Source organism: Zonotrichia albicollis, unplaced genomic scaffold (genome assembly GCF_047830755.1).
Source record: "Zonotrichia albicollis isolate bZonAlb1 unplaced genomic scaffold, bZonAlb1.hap1 Scaffold_254, whole genome shotgun sequence".
Classification (NCBI taxonomy): domain Eukaryota; kingdom Metazoa; phylum Chordata; class Aves; order Passeriformes; family Passerellidae; genus Zonotrichia; species Zonotrichia albicollis.
Window position 1 is genome coordinate 2436564 of NW_027428428.1, and position 23255 is coordinate 2459818.

Consider the following 23255-nt stretch of genomic DNA (forward strand, 5'->3'; position numbering starts at 1 on the left):
TTTTTAAAAAGAGAACTCAGTTCTTTACATTGTAAATGTGCCGATGGCATGGATCCATCTTTGTGACCTCAAAAGCCTCTTAAAAGATTTTGGGCTTTGTTTCCAACACTGGTATTTGAAATTGTGGTCAAAGCAAGAGGAAATTGCTTTGTGCCCTTCTAGCTCCAAGCAGGACTGGGAAAGGAAACTCTGTCAAAGCCCACATCCTTTAGAAGACGACCTTCCTTCTCAGCCTGGGAATGAGCTGCACGTTCCTGTTGTAACTGTCAGGGATTTCTTAGAGACACAAAGTCCCACTTACGGCTTTTTGCTCTGGTTTGGCAGTGCAGAAGGGCAATTCTCCATCCACCAGCTCCAGACTGCACTGCCTCAGGAGCACGGCCCACTCGCCAGCTTTGGCCCACCCGTGGCACTGCTAGAGGAGGAAGAAAATGCAATTGCACAATTCCAGCCAGTCAAAAAGAAAACACCCTGTACAGATCCAGGCATTCAGACGGGACCGTGGAGAGTTTGGGTCCTTGCCAGTTGGATGTGTGTCCCCAGCTGCAATCTCTGGGCCTGCAGCAGAATCTCACTCACCGGCCAAAGCAGAAAGCTCAGGCGCTGTGCTCACAACGGGCTCGTCTGATGCAAAGCTGTGAGAGCAATGTGAGGGCAGAGCCAGCCCAGCTGGGCCCAGGGCTGAGCCCAGCAGAGCCCTGGCAGAGCCCAGAGCAGCCTCAGCACCCGCAGAGCCCGGCTGCAAGGAGAGAAAGCAGAAACCGCCCATCAGCTGAGGGCTCCTGTGCCCTTGTGCCAAGGCCTGCGGTGCCCAGGCCATGCTGGCTGTGCCCAGAGCTGTGCCCAGAGCTGCCCATCCCTGCTGCCTTTGGCACAGAGCAGGAGGGCAGGACATGTGCCCAGCCTGCAGCCAGCCACGGCACATCCAGCCCTCAGCAGCTGCCCAGAGCAGGATGCTCCTGTGCTCGCTGCCATCTCCCAAAATCTCTGATCCCACCCTGCCAAGCACACAGGAACCCACCTCACACCAGCCACAGCTGGAAGAAAAGCTGCTCCCAAACCATGGCCTCAGCCTTCTCCAAGGGCACGGCCCATCCACGCCACAGCTGCTCCCAAGCACTTCCCCATCCACACTGGACCACCTCGAATGCTTCCTCTGGAATAACAAACAACACATTATTGACAAGAGTTTAGAGACAAAAAGGGAAAACAAGAAAAACAGTAAAAACTCTTATCTCTGTCAGGGCCTTGAGGAAGGCCCAACACCTACATGCTAGGGAAAAACCCAGCCACGGCTGAGGGAATCCCACACTTTCTCTCTTCCCCCCTGAACTGTCCCCCAAAATCACAGTGACCCCAAAGCAAACAAGGGCAGTGGAGCAGCCCAAGCCCTTCCTTGCCTGCACAGCAAAGTAGCTGTGCACAGGTTCTGGAGCCCCACCTCTGCTCCCACCATGGGGTTGGTTTGTGTTGGGCTGGCTGCCCCAGCCCCAGCCCGGGGCACGGTGGGTGCTGGGGGCTGTTGGCAGAGCCAGGAGCCCACTCCCATTTCGTACCCACCCCAGCCCATCCTCCCAGCCCTGCCAAAAGCAGCTGGGCAGCCACTGAAGAATGAGTTGCATCTGCCCCAGCAAAGGGGGAGCCCTTGGTTCCTCGCCATGCTGGGTCATGCCCAAATCTGGCAGAATTTCCCCAGATGGGGACTCATCTGCAAATTCCCCGTGGAGTTTGGCTTTGAAGAAGGTGCCAGAATCAAAGTGCATCACCTTCAGCCTCCAGTGGCCAGGCTGAGGAAGAGCTTGTCATCCTTGCTGTCACCCTCGCTGTCTCCAGCAGCAGCAGCATCATCATCATCCCCACCCGGTACAGCTTCTCCAGGGGCTCCTTCTCCTTCCCTGCGGGCAGACCAGGCTCTCAGGGCTCTGCCCAGGGCCCCAGCTGTCAGGGAACCAGGACAAGCAAAACCAGCTGGGATGGCGGCCACCAGTGCTGGGCAGAGCAGCTCAGCTCCAGCACAAGGGCTCCAGCACAAGGGCTGTGTGTTCCCATCCCATGACCCCGGTGCAGTGACACTGGGAGCACAAAAAGGGTTGGGTTCCTTTGCTTCTCATTGCCAAGGCATGTGTGGAGCAGGAACTTACCAGGGCCCTGGATCAAAGTGTGCCTGTGGCGCTCTCCCTTCTTCTATGGCAGAGGAATATCCTGCATCCAAGGAACACAGAACAGGTCTTCCAGTGTGGGTCTGTCCAAGGAGTTCACGGATAAACACCACCAGATCAGGTCTTTGCACTCTGGGGAGAGAAAGCAGAAACTGATGGTCAGCCAGAGAAGGCTCCTGTCTGCTTTACCCCACTATTCCCGTGCCCAGGCCATGCTGGATGCGCTCTGAGCTGGGCCTAAACTTTCCCACCAATTCCCTGTTTTGGAGGAGAGCAGGACATGTGCCACCTCCTCAGCAGCTGCCAGAGCGGGATGCCCACGAGCCCGCTGCTGGCTCCCAGCACTGGGATTCCCCCCGTGCCCAGAGAAGAGGATCCACCTTGAGAGAGCCCTTGTGGCAGAGGGAGCTGGCCCCAGCTGAGATTCCGGCCCCTCCTGAAAGGGTGCTCCCCGCAGACCATCTGGTGCAGCAGGATGCCCAGGGACCAGACCGTTGCTGCCTCGCCATGGTACCAGCCAAAGTCGTTCCATTCCGGGGGGCTGTAGGACAGTGTTCCTATGGAATACAGATGGAGTTCATCAGGGGGATGCTGCTGCTCCCAGAGCCTGGCCCCAGCATCCCTGGGTATGTGGGGGCTGCATCAGGGGCACACAGGGTGACCACTGCCCTCTCGCCAGCATCTGGGACTTGTGCACAAAGTTAGGGTTGGAAAAGAAGCCTCTGGTGCTGGAAGAGGGCAGCCCTGGCTAGGCCCGACCATGACATGCAAAGGAAAAATCCACTCCATGCTGGGGAAAAAACATGCCCTTATCCTCCCTGCCTGCATTGCCCCAAAAATATTATGAAGCCAAGGGAAACAGGGCGAGTGGGGTAGTGCAAGCCCTTCCTCTCATTTGCACACCAAACTGGCTGGGGCACAGGTTCTGCCCTCTCTCTCTGCTACCCCCACCCACGGGGGTTTTGGTCGGGCTGGCTGCCCCAGCCCAGCCCCAGTCCTGGGCAGAGTGGCTGGCAAAGGCTGCCAGCAGGGCTGGAAGATGCCTGCCCACCCAGCCCTGCTCTAAAGCAACTCAGCTGAGGACTCAGTGCCCTGACTGGCAGCAAAAGGGAGAATCCCCACTGCCACAGCCAGCTTGGGCTGGGAGATGTTGGGCCATGAGACGTCAGCAGTGGGAGCACAGCCCTGGGTAGGCTCACCTGCAAAGTGTGTGTAGACTGTGTCCTGCAGGTAGGTGCCACAGCCAAAGTCAATTAGTTTGGCCTGCCCGGTGTCCAGGTCAACCAGGATGTTCTCTGGCTTGATGTCCCTGTGCAGGACCCCGCAGCTGGTGCAGTGCCGCACGGCCTCCAGCACCTGGCGGAACAGCTCCCGCGCCTCCTCCTCGGGCAGGAACCGCCGTGCCCCAATGAAACGCTGCAGGTCCTGACACTGCTCTGGCCGCTCCAGCACCATGACGATGCAGTTGGGGAGCTCGAGCCACTCCAGCAGCTGGACCACACCGGGGAAGCCAGTGGACACCTTGGCCAGCAGCACGATCTCCAGGGGTGCGCTGGTGCCGTCGGGCTGCGGGAGGAGCACGATGCCGTCACTGGGGCCGATGCCGTGCCAGGCCTGGGGAAGCCCTCAGCCAGCCCGGGATGCTCTGCGCCCTGCGCTGGCCCCACGCCCGCTCTCCCTCGGGGCGTCCTGGCGGCTCCCACCGTGCCGGGCCCCGGCTCATCCCTGGCCGGCAGCCCCGGCTGCTGGCCCCGCTCACTCACCAGCTCGCCCCAGTGCCGGACGCGGTTCCGTGGCACCCTTTTGATGGCCACCTGCAAGCCAAGGCCAGCAGCGGGGTGAGTTCGCCGCCCCCACTGCGTGCCCCATCCTCCGCCCTCTGCCCTCCTCCTCCTCCATCCCCTCCTCCTGCGCCCGCCGCCGGCCCCACCGCTCACCGCGGCGCCGTCCGAGAGCCGCGTGGCCGCGAAGACTCTGCCGAAGCCGCCGCGTCCCAGCAGCGATCCCAGCCGGTACCGCTCCTGCAGGGCCTCCTGCGCCGTCCCTGCGGGCGGGACGCGGCTGTCAGCGCTCGGCCCGGGGCCAGCAACGGCCCCCGAGCGCCCCTCACCCGCCCCGGGCCGGCCATGCCCAGGCGTTGGCTCCCGGGAACGCGGCACGGGAGGCTCGGGACCGGCGGCCGCGCTGCCGAGCGGCGGAGCACGGGCCGGGGAAGCCGCAGCGGAGGCGGCGGGAGCGGCCGCGCCGCGTGTGTGCTCCGCGGGCCCCGGGAGGAGCCGGGGCAGGGGCCGGGGGCGCGGCCGTGGCCAGGGCCGGGGTCGGGGTCGGGGCCGGGCTCGGGCCAGGCGGAGGCAAAGGGCGGCGATGCCGCCCCCGCCCCAGGCACTGATGCCCGCCCAGCAGCGCCACCGCCAGTACAGCCAGAGCCGGGCGGAGGCGAGACCGCGGCGGGACGGCCGGGGCCGGGCACGGGGCAGCCCCGCCCGGGGCCGGGGGCGGGCCGGGGGCATGGCCCGGCCCTGCAGGGGACAGGGAGGCGGGGAGAGGAGAGGGACGCCGCGCAAGGGACCCCGAGGGAAGGGTGCCCGACAGCGGGAAAGGGAGGGAGAGAGAAAGAAAGAGAGAAGGGAAAGAAAGAGAGTATTCAAAATATCTCTTTGCTGCCGCCGCTGCTGCTGCCGCCGCTGCTGCTGCCGCCGCTGCCGCCGCTGCAACTGAAGCACCGGGGCCGTTCGTCCCCGTGTCCGTTCCCCGCTGGCCCCACGAGCCCCACGTTCGAGCCCCGCGCGCCCCGGGGACAGCCCCTCCGTCTGCCCAAACACGGGAACTTTGCAGTGCTGAGCGCAGATGCAGAGCCCTGACTCCTGCACACTGGCACAGCGATCCCCTCACTTGCTGCTGGGCATTGTCCTTGCTGAGGGTCAAACACTGTCGGGGCACCTTCCCTTGGGGTAGGATTCCTACCTGAGCCCAGCACTGCACTAACACCTCCAGTGTTGCTTTCCTGTAAAAACAGGGGAAGGAAAACTGTGTGTGACTCATGGTATTTTAGAGTGTCTAAAAATCACTAAGTCACCAATCTTAGAGGTGAGGTGCATCTGGAATTACTGGGATGGAGAAGTAGTGCAACATGGAAAAGGGGAGCATAGAAATTAACAGAGGAAGACATCTTGGATTGTTTCCTTCATTTTCACTTCCTTTCTGGAAAGCTGTTTCAGTTTTCCAGGAATCTTCTCCTGTCTGCTCTTCCCAAGAATCTCTCATGGAGAACAAGGTCAAGCTTCTGTCACAAGATTTGCCACCAGGAAATTACGTCACTGGTGAAATTTTCATTGTGACTCTTTGTGCTGGCTTAGGACAAATTTGGGGAGGAAACCTCCTAAAGGGGTCCATCTAGAAAGCAAGTTCAAGCAGCCCCTCCTCCTACTAGTTCAGGGAAAGACTTCCCTTGAGAAAAGTGAAAAAAACCCCAGTTTTTTTAACAAGTAAAGTATTCAGAAGCATGAAAAAAGAATAATATTAAATAAAACCTCTGACAGTGCTGAAGAGTTGGCAAATTCAGAAAGTCCTTTTTGTGGGTTGTAGTTGGCTCCCTCGGTCTCTTCTAAGTCCCTCTGGTGCTGGAATGCAGCGTCCCAGACCTCAGTGGGGCACAGGGGTGAGCAGCTGGTGTTTTTCTGGGTTTTCAGTCCAGAGCAGGTTTAAACAGTTCCAAGAAAAAGGAAAGTCACAGTCCAAGGAACTTCCCTTCCTAAGGTGGCTAAAATCAAATTGCTAGACTTGGGCTGTGAAGGCATCGGGAAATTTCCAAATCTGGGCACTGGCGGTCCCAGCAAACACCAGAGCTGGAGGGCGCTGGAGCCATAACCTGCAGATTTCCAAACTTTGGCTTTCTGTGCCAGCAAATCACTGGGCTTGGCCTGTGCCAACACCAGGAAGTTTTCAGATCTGGGTGCTGGCACTGCCAGCAAACACCAGATCTGGGTGGTGTCATTGCCAGCGACAGAAATCTGCTGGATTTGGGCTCTGCTGACATTGGGAAATTTCCAAATCTGGGTTCCTGTGCAGGAAATACAAGATGTGGGTGGTGCCAGACCCAGTAGCAGGAAGCTGCCACAGGTTTTGGGTTTCTGTGCCAGCAAATTGCTGCACTTGGGCTGTGTCAGAATAGGGAAATTTCCAGATCTGGCCACTGGCAGTGCCAGCAAACGCCAGTGAAACCTTCTGGTCCTCGTCTGCACTGTTGACCAGTGGTTTCCCTGAGAACCAGCTCTGGCAACTTTACAGACAGAGACTGCTTTCATCTCGTTGTCTGGAAACAGAACTTTACTGAAGGCAAACACAACAAACAAGACGGTGTACGCAGTACAGAGAAAGAAGCAGAAAAAGGCCTGGGTCCAGAGTCTAGCAGGAATATTTATACATTTATTTATGGGGAGAGGTTAAGGTGGAATCTGAGGGAAGGATCCAAGAGGAAGGAAGGATTAAGAATATTACAGTTTTTGCAGTATAAAGTAACCAATGGTAGCAAAGAGAACTCAGAACTTTCTAGTAACAATCTGCATAACTGAACAAGAGGATTATGGGAGGGAGCTCCTGCTGATCCCAACTAAAGAGGGTTTTCCCATGGCCTTAAGCCGAGGTCTCCCTCTTCTTTTAAACCAACCCAAACACACCAGATCTGGGTAGTGCCGGGCTTTGGCTTTCTTTGCCAGACAATTTGCTGCATTTGGGTTGTGCTGGCACAGGGAAATTGCCAGATCTGAGCACTGGCAGTGCCAGCAAACACCAGATCTGGGTGCGGCCAGCTCCAGGTATTTGCAAGGACTTGGCTTTCTTTGCCAGAAAATTACTAGACTCAGGCTGTGCCGGCACCGGGAAATTCCAGCATCTGGGCACTGGTGGTGCCAGCAAACACCGGATCTTGGCATTGCCAATGATGGTAGCAGGGAATTGCCAGATTATGGCTTTCTTTGCCGGAAAATTTCTGGACTTGGCTCTGCCAGAACCGGGAAATATCCAGATCTGAGCACTGGCAGTGGCAGCAAACACCAGGTCTGAGCACCTGTATTGGCATCAGGAAATTGCCGGATTTTGGCTTTCTGTGCCAGCAAATTGCTGGACTTGGGCTGTGTCAGTCCTGGAAAATTTCCCGATCTGGGCGCTTGTGCAGTAAACACCAGATCTGGGTGGTGTGTCGTAGTGTGTTTTTGTACTTTATAATATTCTGTAATAGTTTTGTTTTTGAATCCCCGTATTTTCCCAAATGGTTCATCCCAGATGGTACCCCTCTCCCTTTACCTGTGTAATCCCTTTCCCTTGCTGAGATCATCCCCAAATCCCCACCCTGGCTCTCTGTCAATCACTCAGCATCCCATCCCCTCCATCTAGAAGCTTCGGTCCAGGATGTCGAGTGATCAGCCAAAGGCTGGAGGTCAGCACCTCAAGCCTTGCCCTATATGCTGTCCTAAATGTCCGTCCCCCAGTACCCACCCCTTAGGGTCACTTATTGGTTAGTAAAATGTTATCTACTTTTGGTTCTTTAAATGTAACCTTGGCACATCTCCCAGGGTGCTCAGCAGGAGCGCCCTGAGGTGTAGGAGCTCCTTTGGGACTCCTGGAATAAAACCTGGGATTAACCCCTGCTAAGAGTCGGCCCTTTATCTTGTACACATGTCTCTGGTGTCTCTCCTGCTGCAAAGATGACCACGTGCCCTCCATACCCTCGGGGCTTGGGAGAGTGTCTCCCCGCTGTCGGCCGTGTCGGGGTTGCCCCCCAGTGTCTGCCAACTTGGGACTGGCTGAGGGTTCCTGAGAGGCTCCCAGAGGGACAGAGACACTGCCCTTATAGGTAAACTGAATGGCCCTGGGATTTTGGAGGTCATTACAAATTGGCCTGAAGGTGAAAATTTTGGTGTCACAGATGAAGAACAAGACCAGCAACACGGACTGAAGAAGCTCCTCCATATAACCAAATTTTCCCAGAGGAAACACGCTACGGTCTTTTCACTGATGGTCCAATCGTAGGGATGAACCAGAAGTGGAAAGCAGCCGTATGGAGCCCCACACGACAGGTTGCACAAGCTACCAAAGGAGAAGGTGGATCAAGTCAATTTGCTGAACTCAAAGCTGTTCAGCTGGCCCTGGACATTGTAGAAAGAGAGAAGTGGCCAAGGCTCTGCCTCTACACTGATTCATGGATGGTAGCCAATGCTCTGTGGGGATGGCTGGAGAGGTGGAAAAAGGCTAACTGGCAACGTGGAGGGAAACCAATTTGGGCTGCTGGTGAGTGGAAAGACATTGCTTCCAGGGTAGGGAGGCTACCTGTGAAAGTCCACCATGTAGATGCCCATGTACCCAAGAGTAGGGCCAATGAGGAGCACCAAAACAATGAGCAGGTAGACCAACCTGCAAAGATAGGGGTGTCCAAAATAGACCTAGATTGGGAACATAAGGGAGAGTTATTCCTAGCTCGATGGGCCCATGACGCCTCAGGCCACCAGGGCAGAGATGCCACCTATAAGTGGGCACGAAACCGAGGGGTGGATCTAACCATGGACAGTATTTCTCAGGTTATCCATGACTGTGAGACGTGTGCTGCCATCCAGCAGGCCAAGCGAGTGAAGCCTCTGTGGTACGGTGGGCGGTGGTCCAAGTACAAGTAGGGGGAGGCCTGGCAGATTGACTACATCACACTGCCCCAGACACGCCAGGGCAAGCGCTACGTGCTGACCATGGTGGAGGCCACCACTGGATGGCTGGAAACCTACCCTGTGTCTCATGCTATGGCCTGGAACACCATCCTGGGCCTTGAAAAGCAAGTTCTGTGGAGACATGGCACCCCTGAGAGGATTGAGTCAGACAATGGGACTCATTTCAAGAACAGCCTTATCAACACCTGGGCTAGGGAACATGGCATTGAGTGGGTGTACCATATCCCCTACCATGCTCCAGCTGCAGGAAAAGTGGAGAGGTGCAATGGACTACTAAAAACCCAGTTGAAAGCTTTGGGTGGTGGATCTTTCAAGAATTGGGAGCAGCATCTGGCAAAAGCCACCTGGTTAGTTAACACCCGAGGTTCCACCAACCGAGCAGGTCCTGCCCAGTCTGAGTCCCTGAATGTAATAGAAGGAGACAAAGTCTCAGTGGTACATATCAGAGGTTTGTTAGGGAAGACTGTGTGGATCAATTCTGCCTCGAGTACAGACAAACCCATTTGTGGGGTTGTCTTTTCTCAGGGACCAGGTTGCACGTGGTGGATAATGCAAAGAGATGGAACAACACGATGTGTACCTCAGGGAGATCTGATTGTGGGGTAAGAATGATATGCAATATCACTGTTCATTGGATGTTACTGCTATTGTCTGTACATTAAACCATACAGACATGAGTTAGAAGGAAATGTGTAAGAGTTGAAGGTCTGGGCAAGTGATAGATGGAGCTTTAAGTGACTAAAGTGAAAAGGGGCTCTGCAGCTCTGTAATACAGGGCCTGGATTCAGTGGTCCAGTGTGGGGATGTGATGAAGGCATGATGGGTATTGCTTGTAATTTTGGGGAAACAGATGGAAATTTTGTATGAATAATGCATGATGTGTTGTAGTATGTTGATGATATGGGGATAAGGGGTGGAATGTCCTGGGGTGATGTTATGATGCTTGTATCCCCATTCATCTGTTCTGTGCCTTTAAGACCGACTCTGAAGAGTGGAAGTTTTGTTTGGGTTTCTCTTATCAGGGACACAGAGACAAACAGTGCATAGGGCTGTTTTTCACTTCTTGCTTTCAGCTTGCTGCTTTGCTTGCTCTCTTTTCTGCTCTCGCTTCTGCTCTGCTTTGGCCTCTGCTCATTAGCTAGTTTAGCTAAAGAGTCCACATCCCTTCCTGGACTGTTTCTCCTCTCCTGTTTCTGTGACCATCTCGAACCTGCTCCGGACTGGGACCCGGGAACACTGAAGGTTCAGCTGCAGCAGTTGCCCCAGTGCCAGAGGGACTGACAACAGAGCAACCACCCCTGAAAGAGACTTTCTGAATTTGTCATCTTTCTCAGAGCGGTGTCATCGGCTATTGTTCATTTTGTGTGCTGGGGGATGTTGTTCCTGAAGTAAACAGGCTCTTTCCACCTGTCTCCAAGGAATTTTTTCCTGATCCGGTTGGGGGGAGGGGCCGTGTGGGTTTTGCTTTCTGGAGGGGCCCTCCTTTGCAGATTCTTTAACAAATTTGCCCTAAACCAGGACACTGAGCCACGCCGGGGAGAAAAGGCAGCGAGGGGCTCCAGCCCAGCTGCTTCATTGCCCTGCCCGCTCCGTGGAGCTCTGCCATGGGAGAAAGCCAATGCCGGACGAGCCCCTGAGCTTCCATCAGCTGCTGGAACTGCTCCGTGAAAGCTCCTGTTCTTCCGAGAGAGACCCCGGCGCCTTCTTGTAACACGTGTCATGGGGGGATTCTGTTTGTTAATAAACTGTGGGGGTTTTCCACTTTCATCTATCAGTAATAATTTCCTATTGCTGGAAAGGGGTTGTTGGAACACTTTAGAGGAGACGACTTATTGCACAATATCCTGTTTGAAGTTGTCTCAAACTGTGTGAGACAGATGGCTTCACACAGGAGCATCCCCAAGGCTGCTGAGGGCAAGGCACAGAGGAAGACAAACCCAGTATTTCTGAGGGAAACTCCTTGACACCAACCCAACCTGAGCTGTCAAACAGCAGACCTGATGTTTCGACACATGGGCCAAAGGGGAAACCTTTCAGTGTGTTTGGTCCAGGCTGGGTTATGCTCGAGGCAAAGGTGTGTCAGTGTGTTGGATAATACTCTTTTCTTGACCTAGAGATGGGGACACTGAGAGGTGTTTTAAAAACTCATATTCCATTTTCAGTCTCATGAGAAGGGTGAGAAAATACACATAATTTACACCATCACAATCAGAAGCCAACTATTTCCTAATTACAGTAGTTCTTGGTCTATCAGATTTTTGCCATGCCATGTTGTAGATGCCTTAAAGCCAATTATTTAAAACTACCCCTTGTGGGTCCCACTAAAATGCATCTTTCGTAGCTCTATTTTTCCAAAGTCTTATTTGCAAGGCCATCTTTTGAAACTTTTTTCTAGCTCCATTTCTCTCTCAACAATATCTGTCCTACTCCATGGCATTTTTAAGTTAGCATTTCTTGTCTCAAGATTTATATACAGATTCATACAGTGTGGGCCTTCTATTAGGCTCTAAAAACTTTCTACAAATCCATTTCCCACATCAGTGCACTTGGCTCCTTCTCTCCTCATTGTGCCTGGCAAGCACAGAGCCCAGAGCTCCTGCAGAACCCATCACAGCACTCAGTGGGAGCAAACTTGTGTCCAGTCCTCGCCTGGAGCTGTGGTGCCCAGCATTCCACCACACTGGAATGAGGAACTGTTCCTGCTCTTTCAGAAGGAGATAAGGAGCTTTGGCCTTCAGATCAATTGTCTGCAGGCTCCTGCAGTGCCTGGTGCTGCTCCCTTGCCAGAGGCACCCCAGGCCAGGGGGGCACATCTGGGCTGCTGTGTCTGGCTCTGGGGCTCCCTGTTCTGGGCAGTGAGGAGGAGCTGCAGAGGCTCTGCAGGACTGACATGATGGGCTTTGGGGCTGGCAGGAGGAACTGAGGGACCTGGGCTGCTGGAGCTTCTGAAGAGGAGGCCCAGGACTCATCGTGCAACTGCTCCAAGGGTTTTTTCAGAGAATCCCAGAATCAGCAAGGGTGGAAGAGGCCATGGAGGTCATCAAGTCCAACCTGTGCCCTGACAACGCCTTGTCTCCCCTGAGCCTCCTCCAGGATAAACAACTGCAGGTCCTTCAGCCGCTCCTCACAGGACTTGTGTTCTTCCAGACCCCTCCCCAGCCTTGTTGCCCTTCTCTGGACACACTCCAGCCCTTCCATGTCCTTCCTAAATTAGGGGGCCCCAGAACTGGAAACAGCACTCGAGGTGCTGCCGAAGCAGTGCTGAGCACAGGGGAAGAATCCCTGCCCTGCTCCTGCTGCCCACACCATTCCTGATCCAGGCCAGGAGCCATTGGCCTTCTTGGCCACATGGGCACACTGCTGGCTCATGTCCAGCCTGCTGTCCATCAGTCCCTGCAGGTCCCTTTCTGCCTGGCTGCTGTCCAGCCCCTCTGGCACCTTGTTGAGGGAGGGATGCAGGGAGGGAACGGGTCCAGATCCAATCCTTCCTGAACTGTGGTGTTTGCTGGCACTGCCAGTTCCCAGATCTTGGTATTTCCATATTCTGGCACAGCCCAAGTCCAGCAATTTGCTGGCAAAGAAAGCCAAAATCAAGCAAATACCTGGTACCTACAGCAACCCGATCTCATGTTTGCTGACACCCCCAGTACCCAGATCCGGAATTTTTCAGATGCCTGCACAGCATAATTCCAGCAATTTGCTGGCACAGAAAATAAGCAGCTGGCAATTTCCCAATGCCGGCACATTCCGCACCAAGATCTGGCATGCGCTGGCACTGCCAGTGCCCACCTCTGGCAATTTCCCTCTTCGGGCACCACCCATATCCAGAATTTGCAGGCAAAGAAAGCTAAAACCTGGCAATTTCCCCTTGCCAGCACTGCCCAATCTGAAGTTTGTTGGCAGCAGGATTCCAAGAAAGATGGAAGGAAAGAAGGAAAGAAAAGAGGAAGGCATCCAGACCCACTCCTTCCTGGAGCCTGGAGCCTGAAATGGGCTGTTTGTTGGCACTGCCAGTGCCCAGATCTGGAAATTTCCCCATTCTGGCACAGCCCAAGTGCAGCAATTTGCTGGCACAGAAATCCAAAACCTGTGGCTGCTTCCTGCTACTGGGTCTGGCACCACCCACATCTTGTGTTTCCTGCACCAGAACCCAGATTTGGAAATTTCTCAGTGCCAGCAGAGCCCAAATCTGGCAGATTTCTGTCGCTGGCAATGACACCACCCAGATCTGGTGTTTGTTGGCAGCGCCAGCGCCCAGATCTGAAAACTTCCTGGTACTGGCACAGCCCAAGTCCAGGGATTTGCTGGCACAGAAAGCCAAAATTTCGAGATCTGCAGGTTCTGGCTGCAGCACCATCCAGCTCTGGTGTTTGCTGGGACAGCCAGTGCCCAGATTTGGAAATTTCCCGATGCCTTCACAGCCCAGGTCTAGCAATTTGGTTTTAGCTCGCTTAGGAAGAGAAGTTCCTCGGACTGTGACTTTCCTTTTTCTTGGAACTGTTTAAACCTGCTCTGGACTGAAAACCCAGACAAACACCGGCAGCAGCTCACCCCTGTGGCCCACCGAGGTCTGGGACGCTGCATTCCAGCACCAGAGGGACTTAGAAGAGACCGAGTGAGCCAACTACAACCCACAAAAAGGACTTTCTGAATTTGCCATCTCTTCAGCACTGTCAGAGGTTTGATTTCATATTATTCATTTTTCATGCTTGTGAATACTTTACTTGTTAAATAAACTGGGGTTTTTTTCACTTTTCTTGAGGGAAGTCTTTTCCTGAACTAGTAGGGGGAGGGGCCGCTTGAACTTGCTTTCTAGACGGACCCCTTTTGGAGATTTCCTCCCCAAATTTGCCCTAAGCCAGCACAAACAGTTACAATGAAAATTGCACCAGTGGCATCATTTCCTGGTGGCAAATCTTGTGACAGAAAATTGACCTTATTCTCCATGAGAGATTCTTGGGAAGAGCAGACAGGAGAAGATTCCTGGAAAACTGAAACAGCTTTCCAGAAGTGAAATGAAAATGAAAGAAACAATCCAAGATGCTTTCCTCTATTTATTTCTATGCTCCCCTTTTCCATGTTGCACTACTTCTCCATCCCAGTAATTCCAGATGCACTGCATCTCTAAGATCGGTGACTTAGTGATTTTAGACACTCTAAAATACCATGAGCCACACACAGTTTTCCTTCTCCTGTTTTTACAGGAAAGCAACACTGGAGGTGTCAGTGCAGTGCTGGGCTCAGGTAGGAATCCTACCCCAAGGGAAGGTGCCCTACAGTGTTTGACCCTCAGCAAGGACAATGCCCAGCAGCGAGTGAGGGGATCGCTGTGCCAGTGTGCAGGAGTCAGGGCTCTGCATCTGCGCTCAGCGCTGCAAAGTTCCCGTGTTTGGGCAGACGGAGGGGCTGTCCCCGGGGCGCCCGGGGCTCGAACGAGGGGCTCGTGGGGCGAGCACGGAACGGACACGGGGACGAACGGCCCCGGTGCTTCAGTTGCAGCGGCGGCAGCGGCGGCAGCGGCGGCAGCAGCGGCGGCGGCAGCAGCGGCGGCAGCTGCAGCAAAAGAGGATAGACTAGAAAAATCGTTCTAGCGTTCTTTCTCTTTCTCTCGCTCTTTCTCTCCCTTTCCCGCTGTCGGGCACTCTTCTCTCGGAGTCCTTTGCCCAGCGTCCCTCTCCTCTCCCCGCCTCCCTGTCCCCCGCAGGGCCGGGCCATGCCCCCGGCCCGCCCCCGGCCCCGGTCGGGGCTGCCCCGTGCCCGGCCCCGGCCGTCCCGCCGCGGTCTCGCCTCCGCCCGGCTCTGGCCGTACTGGCGGTGGCGCTGCTGGGCGGGCATCAGTGCCTGGGCGGGGGCGGCATCGCCGCCCTTTTCCTCCGCCTGGCCCGAGCCCGGCCCCAGACCCGACGCAGGGTCCAGTCCCGGCCCCGGCCCCGGCCCCGGCGCCGACCCCGGCCCCGGCCCCGGTACCGGCCACAGCCCCAGCCCCGACCCCAGCCCCAGCCCCGGCCCCGGCCCCGACCCCGGCCCTTGCCCCTGCTCCTCCCGGGGCCCGCGGAGCACATACGCGGCGCGGCCGCTCCCGCCGCCTCCGCTGCGGCTTCCCCGGCCCGAGCTCCGCCGCTCGGCAGCGGGGCCCCCGGCCCCGAGCCTCCCGTGCCGCGTTCCCGGGAGCCAACGCCTGGGCATGGCCGGCCCGGGGCGGGTGAGGGGCGCTCGGGGGCCGTTGCTGGCCCCGGGCCGAGCGCTGACAGCCGCGTCCCGCCCGCAGGGACGGCGCAGGAGGCCCTGCAGGAGCGGTACCGGCTGGGATCGCTGCTGGGACGCGGCGGCTTCGGCAGAGTCTTCGCGGCCACGCGGCTCTCGGACGGCGCCCCGGTGAGCGGCGGGGCCGGCGACGGGCGCAGGAGGAGGGGATGGAGGAGGAGGACGACGGAGGGCAGAGGATGGGGCTCGCAGTGCGGGCGGCGAGCTCACCCCGCTGCTGGCCTTGGCTTGCAGGTGGCCATCAAAAGGGTGCCACGGAACCGCGTCCGGCACTGGGGCGAGCTGGTGAGTGAGCGGGGCCAGCAGCCGGGGCTGCCGGCCAGGGATGAGCCGGGGCCCGGCACGGTGGGAGCCGCCAGGACGCCCCGAGGGAGAGCGGGCGTGGGGCCAGCGCAGGGCGCAGAGCATCCCGGGCTGGCTGAGGGCTTCCCCAGGCCTGGCACGGCATCGGCCCCAGTGACGGCATCGTGCTCCTCCCGCAGCCCGACGGCACCAGCGCATCCCTGGAGATCGTGCTGCTGGCCAAGGTGTCCACTGGCTTCCCCAGTGTGGTCCAGCTGCTGGAGTGGCTCGAGCTCCCCAACTGCATCGTCATGGTGCTGGAGCGGCCAGAGCAGTGTCAGGACCTGCAGCGTTTCATTGGGGCACGGCGGTTCCTGCCCGAGGAGGAGGCGCGGGAGCTGTTCCGCCAGGTGCTGGAGGCCGTGCGGCACTGCACCAGCTGCGGGGTCCTGCACAGGGACATCAAGCCAGAGAACATCCTGGTTGACCTGGACACCGGGCAGGCCAAACTAATTGACTTTGGCTGTGGCACCTACCTGCAGGACACAGTCTACACTCACTTTGCAGGTGAGCCTACCCAGGGCTGTGCTCCCCCTGCTGACATCTCATGGCCCAACATCTCCCAGCCCAAGCTGGCTGTGGCAGCGGGGATTCTCCCTTTTGCTGCCAGTCAGGGCATTGAGTCCTCAGCTGAGTTGCTTTAGAGCAGGGCTGGGTGGGCAGGCATCTTCCAGCCCTGCTGGCAGCCTTTGCCAGCCACTCTGCCCAGGACTGGGGCTGGGCTGGGGCAGCCAGCCTGACCAAAACCCCCGTGGGTGGGGGTAGCAGAGAGGGAGGGCAGAACCTGTGCCCCAGCCAGTTTGGTGTGCAAATGAGAGGAAGGGCTTGCACTACCCCACTCGCCCTGTTTCCCTTGGCTTCATAATACTTTTGGGGAAATGCAGGCAGGGAGGATAAGGGCATGTTTTTTCCCCAGCATGGAGTGAGTTTTTCCTTTGCATGTCATGGTCGAGCCTAGCCAGGGCTGCCCTCTTCCAGCACCAGAGGCTTCTTTTCCAACCCTAACTTTGTGCACAAGTCCCAGATGCTGGTGAGAGGGCAGTGGTCACCCTGTGTGCCCCTGATGCAGCCCCCGCGGGCCCAGGGATGCTGGGGCCAGGCTCTGGGAGCAGCAGCATCCCCCTGATGAACTCCATCTGTATTCAATAGGAACATTGTCCTACAGCCCCCCAGAATGGAACGACTTTGGCTGGTACCATGGCGAGGCAGCAACAATCTGGTCCCTGGGCATCCTGCTGCACCAGATGGTCTGCGGGGAGCACCCTTTCAGGAGGGGCCGGAATCTCAGCTGGGGCCAGCTCCCGCTGCCACAAAGGCTCTCTCAAGGTGGATCCTCTTCTCTGGGCACGGGGGGAATCCCAGTGCTGGGAGCCAGCAGCGGGCTCGTGGGCATCCCGCTCTGGCAGCTGCTGAGGAGGTGGCACATGTCCTGCTCTCCTCCAAAACAGGGAATTGGTGGGAAAGTTTAGGCCCAGCTCTGAGCGCATCCAGCATAGCCTGGGGATGGGAACGGTGGGGTAAAGCAGACAGGAGCCTTCTCTGGCTGACCATCAGTTTCTGCTTTCTCCCCCCCGAGTGCAAAGACCTGATCTGGTGGTGTTTATCCGTGAACTCCTTGGACAGACCCACACTAGAAGACCTGTTCTGTGTTCCTTGGATGCAGGATATTCCTCTGCCATAGAAGAAGGGAGAGAGCCACAGGCACACTTTGATCCAGGGCCCTGCTAAGTTCCTGCTCCACATAGGCCTTGGCAATGAGAAGCAAAGGAACCCAACCCTTTTTGTGCTGCCTGTGTCACTGGACCGGGGTCATGGGATGGGAACACGCAGCCCTTGTGCTGGAGCCCTTGTGCTGGAGCTGAGCTGCTCTGCCCAGCACTGGTGGCTGCCATCCCAGCTGGTTTTGCTTGTCCTGGTTCCCTGACAGCTGGGGCCCTGGGCAGAGCCCTGAGAGCCTGGTCTGCCCGCAGGGAAGGAGAAGGAGCCCCTGGAGAAGCTGTACCGGGTGGGGATGATGATGCTGCTGCTACTGCTGGAGACAGCGAGGGTGACATCAAGGATGACAAGCTCTTCCTCAGCCTGGCCACTGGAGGCTGAAGGTGATGCACTTTGATTCTGGCACCTTCTTCAAAGCCAAACTCCACAGGGAATTTGCAGATGAGTCCCCATCTGGGGAAATTCTGCCAGATTTGGGCATGGCCCAGCCTGGCTGGGAAGCAAAGGCTCCCCCTTTGCTGGGGCAGATGCAACTCATTCTTCAGTTGCTGCCCAGCTGCTTTTGGCAGGGCTGGGAGGATGGGCTGGGGTGGGTACGAAATGGGAGTGGGCTCCTGGCTCTGCCAACAGCCCCCAGCACCCACCGTGCCCCGGGCTGGGGCTGGGGCTGGGGCAGCCAGCCCAACACAAACCAACCCCATGGTGGGAGCAGAGGTGGGGCTCCAGAACCTGTGCACAGCTGCTTTGCTGTGCAGGCAAGGAAGGGCTTGGGCTGCTCCACTGCCCTTGTTTGCTTTGGGGTCACCGTGATTTTGGGGGACAGTGCAGGTGGCAAGAGAGAAAGTGTGGGATTCCCTCAGCCATGGCTGACTTTTTCCGTGGCATGTAGGGGTGGGGCCCTCCTCAAGGCCCTGACAGAGATAAGAGTTTTTACTATTTTTCTTGTTTTCCCTTTTTGTCTCTAAACTCTTGTCAATAATGTGTTGTTTGTTATTCCAGAAGAAGCATTCAAGGTGGTCCAGTGTGGATGGGGAAGTGCTTGGGAGCAGCTGTGGCATGGATGGGCCGTGCCCTTGGAGAAGGCTGAGGCCATGGTTTGGGAGCAGCTTTTCTTCCAGCCGTGGCTGGTGTGAGGTGGGTCCCTGTGTGCTTGGCAGGGTGGGATCAGAGCTTTTGGGAGCTGGCAGCGAGCACAGGAGCATCCTGCTCTGGGCAGCTGCTGAGGGCTGGATGTGCCGTGGCTGGCTGCAGGCTGGGCACATGTCCTGCCCTCCTGCTCTGTGCCAAAGGCAGCAGGGATGGGCAGCTCTGGGCACAGCCAGCATGGCCTGGGCACCGCAGGCCTTGGCACAAGGGCACAGGAGCCCTCAGCTGACGGGCGGTTTCTGCTTTCTCTCCTTGCAGCCGGGCTCTGCGGGTGCTGAGGCTGCTCTGGGCTCTGCCAGGGCTCTGCTGGGCTCAGCCCTGGGCCCAGCTGGGCTGGCTCTGCCCTCACATTGCTCTCACAGCTTTGCATCAGACGAGCCCGTTGTGAGCACAGCGCCTGAGCTTTCTGCTTTGGCCAGTGAGTGAGACTCTGCTGCAGGCCCAGAGATTGCAGGTGGGGACACTGCTTGGGCAGCACCTCGAGTACTGTGTCCAGTTCTGGGCCCCCTAATTTAGGAAGGACATGGAAGGGCTGGAGTGTGTCCAGAGAAGGGCAACAAGGCTGGGGAGGGGTCTGGAAAAACATCCACATCCAACTGGCAAGGACCCAAACTCTCCACAGTCCTGGCTGAACACCTGGATCTGTACAGGGTGCTTTGTCTTGCCCATTCTTCCTTCTTGGCTGGCTGGAATTGTGCAATTGCACTTTTTTCCTCCTCTAGCAGTGCCATGAGTGGGCCAAAGCTGGCGAGTGGGCCATGTTCCTGAGGCAGTGCAGTCTGGAGCTGGTGAATGGAGAATTGTCCTTCTGCACTGCCAAACCAGAGCAAAAAGCTGTCAGTGGGACTTCGTGTCTCTAAGAAACTCCTGGCAGTTACAACAGGAATGTGCAGCTCATTCCCAGGCTGAGAAGGAGGAAGGGCAGCTTCTAACGGATTTGGGGTTTGACAGAGTTTCCATTCCCAGTCCTGCTTGGAGCTGGGAGGGCACAAAGCAATTTCCTCTTGCTTCGAGCACAATTTCAAATACCAGTGTTGGGAACAAAGCCCAAAATCTTTTAAGAGGCTGCTGAGGTCAGTAAGATGGATCCATGCCATCAGCACATTTACAATGTAAATAACTGAGTTCTCTTTTTAAAATAGTAATTTACCTGTTAATGCAAAGAATGTAACTTGGCATTTATGGTTTTTTTCCATTAACTGTATGTCATGTTTTTTCACTAACACTTGGATTTTATGCTTATCTTTTACAATTTACCTATTTTTTTCCTTTTTCCTTTTTTTTTCCTTTCAATAGAAAACATGTCCTCAAGAAGGAATGTCCTTTGCTCCTGGTTCCTGTGTGGAGCAGCTCCCTTCCTGCTGGCTGAGCTGCTCAGGCAGAGCCCGGCAGCTCCTGGCCCTGCAGGGCTGAGGCTTTTCCCCGTTGCTGGGCACAGACTGATGGAGCAGCACTGCTGAACACGGGCACACAGAGGGACCAGCAGCAGCGGCCTTTGGCCACCTGAGGCTCCAAGGCCCAAACTCTGAGCAGCCAGGGCTGGAAGAGACTGGCAGGATCTGATCCGTGACTCTGGGCCAGGGCTGCGCAAATGACCCCACAGCAGCAGCAGCAGCAGCAGCACATGGAGCTGACTTTGAGCACAGCCCCTGCCCCTCTTCCCTCCCGTGTGCAGCGGTGTCACAGCAGCCTGAGGCACCTGGGAGCCCCCAGTGCCAGCAGGGACTGGAGATGGCAGCCCTGGGCTCCTGGAGACTGTGCAGGGAACAGAGCTGGGCACTCCCTGTCCATGGGGAGCTTCCAGATGGAAAAGGCTGCTGTGCCCAGGCAGCTGCAAAGGCAGAGAAAGGAGGCTCTGGAGCCCTGGATCTGTGCCAGTGCCACAGTCCTGGGCAGCAGCCAGCGAGCCCTGGGGGAACAGAGGGCACAGCAAGAGGGACAGAACCAGGCAATGGCAGAGACTGGAGAGAGCCAGGCCTGGGAGCAGGAACAGCTGCTCCATTGCACTCTTGGAGAAAGCTCTTGGCTGGTTCAAAGCCCTGAAAGGCGTGAAGGACAGAGAGGAGGCCACAGCAAACAATGCTCCTGTTTGCACAGCCTCCCCTCTCCGTGTCCCAGAAGGAATTGCATGGACTGTGTTCTTCTCCAAGTTGTCTCGTTCAGCATGAGCAGCTCAGCACCAGGAGCTGAAGGACCTGAAGCCTCAGGCCACAGGAGCTGGGCAAGAGGGAACTTTTGGAGCAAAGTAATGCTGCTAAAATAGCTCCAGCTGAATGCAGTGGATAGAAACATGGAATCACAGAATCCTCTCTGTTGGAAAAGCCCTCTGAGCTCACCCAGTGCAGCCGCTCACCCAGCAGTGCCAAGCTCAGCACTAAACCACATCGCTGAAGAGCCAAGGCCTGGACACCAGCCCTGAGTGAGGCCTGGACAGCAGGCCCTGAGCCAAAGGTGGTCTCTGGATGAACCTTCCACCCAAAGGTTATCTTTGTATCTGCTCCCTGATGAAATATGCATGGTCATTAGCATTGAGATAGATGTAGCCACTCCTTAGTGAAACATGTATTGACCTTTGTGTATTTAGAAGCCAGACAAGGCCATGGAATCTGACATCTGGCCTTGTTTGGGGCTGTATGGTCAAAGTCACCTCCCTTGGTTCCTCCTTGAGCCCTGGCCAGGCTTTGGGAGGGACCCAAGAGGAGGATGAAGGCAGATGTTGCCACACTAGCAGTGCTGTCAGTTTGTTCATTCAGCCCTGTCAGAGCTGGGCCCTCTCCCAGCGGGGTTGGAGCCTCACCTGGGGCTGGAGGCACCTGCAGGAATTCCCAGTGCCCAGGAGTGGCTCTGCAGCCCTTGGCTGTGACAGCTTCCCCAGCTGCTGTGTGGGTCTGGGGGATGGTAAAGCCTGAGGGTAAATGCTGCTGGATCTTTGTTAATCACTGCTGCAATCTTTGTTGGGGATGGTTGGGTGCATTGCTGAGCTGCTCCTTTGGTGATTCTTTGCTGCTCTGAACTGCAGGAAATGACACTGATTCCTTCAGCTGGAGTTTGTGTCTTTGGTGCTGACCCTGCCCACTGGTAAAACAAAACTGGACCAGTCTGTCCAGATGCCAACAAAATGTCACTTGTTCAGTGTCAGTGTGAGGAATCAGTCCCATCAGAAATTCCCAGCTGGGAAGCCCTTCCCTGGAGTTCCCTGGCTCTGGAGTGGGCTGAGGTCAGAGCCCTGTGTGAGTGGTGGGGCAGTTGGGTAAAAGAAGCTGCACCCCTGGATGTCTTCAAATGCATCCAAAAATTGCAAATGGAAAAGGAAAAGACCTTGTGGGTTTGGGCAGACAAAGATGAATTTGCTGAGAGTACATAGGAAACAGCACCTTCAGAAGGAACAATTATTGTTGGAATGCTCCCACATGGAGCAATAGAAGAAGGTTTTAATCTTGAGCTCAGATGCACTTGTGCAAGTGACATATCAATCTAATAAATAACTATATACATATTTATAGGATAATAAGACCTTCATATTTATAAATTTATTTAGATATGTCTATATCTACATATCTATATTTCTATATCAATATGTACACATAAAATACTAATAATGTGAACTAGTGCTGACAATACTAATTTGGTATCTTTGGCTGCTCAGGGATGTAACACTAAATACCCTACAGAACAGGATTGGCCAGGACCCTCATGTCAGTGGTCAACTTTGTGAGACTGTATACAATGAAAAAAGGAGGAATGGAGGAAATTGGCTACTTTTACATGGTGTGCTGATATTGTGATGTAGAGTGCTTTGTCTGTTCCTGTGAAAAATACAGTGATTAAGCCTGCAGGGTTTTTCATGTACCAGACTATGCACAAGCTGCAGGATTGGTTGTGCAGGTGAAGGGGTTGTTAAAAGAGCCGTTGGAAAAATGAGGAGATGGGAACCTTTGTCCATGGAGAACCCATCTCCCAGATGTGCTCCATGCCTTTAACAATGGCCCACTGGGAAAATGAAACCCCCTGGCTGTGCACGGCTGCCCCCAATTTGCAAATCCAGCCATGGGCAGTGAGACTTGGGCTGCCTGGGAAATTGTTCTGGCTGTGATGGCTCCTGGCAGGGCCAGCCCAGAGGCTGCAGGGCTGGGCCTTCATGCATTGGAATTAATTAGGATAAATTCAAAGCAAATGAGAGCTATCAATACTGAAACAGGAATTCAGATTTCCTCAAGGACACTTTGCTTTGGTAACTGCTCCCATGGAGCTTGGCCTTGCAAAGTGTTCCTGTTATGGCAAGAGGAATTGATGCAGAATGTCTAGATGAAATTACAGTGATTCTGAAAACAATAATGAACAAGACTAGATTATTCAACCCCATGATAGGGTAGCACAATTATTGATCTTGCAATTTTAGGAACGATTGTGAAAACAGGAGATCCACCTCCAGTCACCACTGTTTGCGGAGATAAAGGGTTTGGATCCAGCAGCCCTAATAATAGAGCCAGAGTGTGGGTCTGGAGGCCAAAAGGCCCTCCCGAGGCAGCTGAAGGAGCAGCTCCTGGGAAAGACAACTCTGAGTCCTGAAACCTGGGCAGGAACATTGGGATTGTGTCCCTGCAGCCAAGGATTGTGTGTGAGAACAAGGAGATCTGCCAGGAGATTGTTTTACACATCCTGCCAGACCAGATCTCCCTGTTTGCCCCAAGGGCCCCTTTGGGAAATGCTCTGATCCACGGGGCTCCATGTGAAGGCTGCTGTGACCCTGAGGGACTTGCACAGGAATTCCATCCAGTAGCCTGGGTGCCCATCAGGGACTGGGACCCAGGCTCCTTCCAGCCAGAGGGGAAAGGGCCCCCCAGGCCTTGTTAGCCCAGACAGCATGGTAAAGCTGAACAGCAAAGGGCCTGGGGGCATTATTCTGGAATTAAAA

At 55.7% G+C, this 23255-nt stretch overlaps 1 long non-coding RNA gene and 1 pseudogene across 1 annotated transcript in view; both read left to right on the top strand.

Annotated features, from left to right (window-relative positions):
* Positions 1-23255, top strand: part of LOC141727738 (uncharacterized) — a 667665-nt gene that overhangs the window by 542963 nt on the left and 101447 nt on the right. The gene's annotated exons all lie outside the window — the stretch shown is intronic.
* The window catches only part of LOC141727749 (cTAGE family member 2-like), a 33740-nt pseudogene continuing 25770 nt past the window's right edge, over positions 15286-23255 (top strand).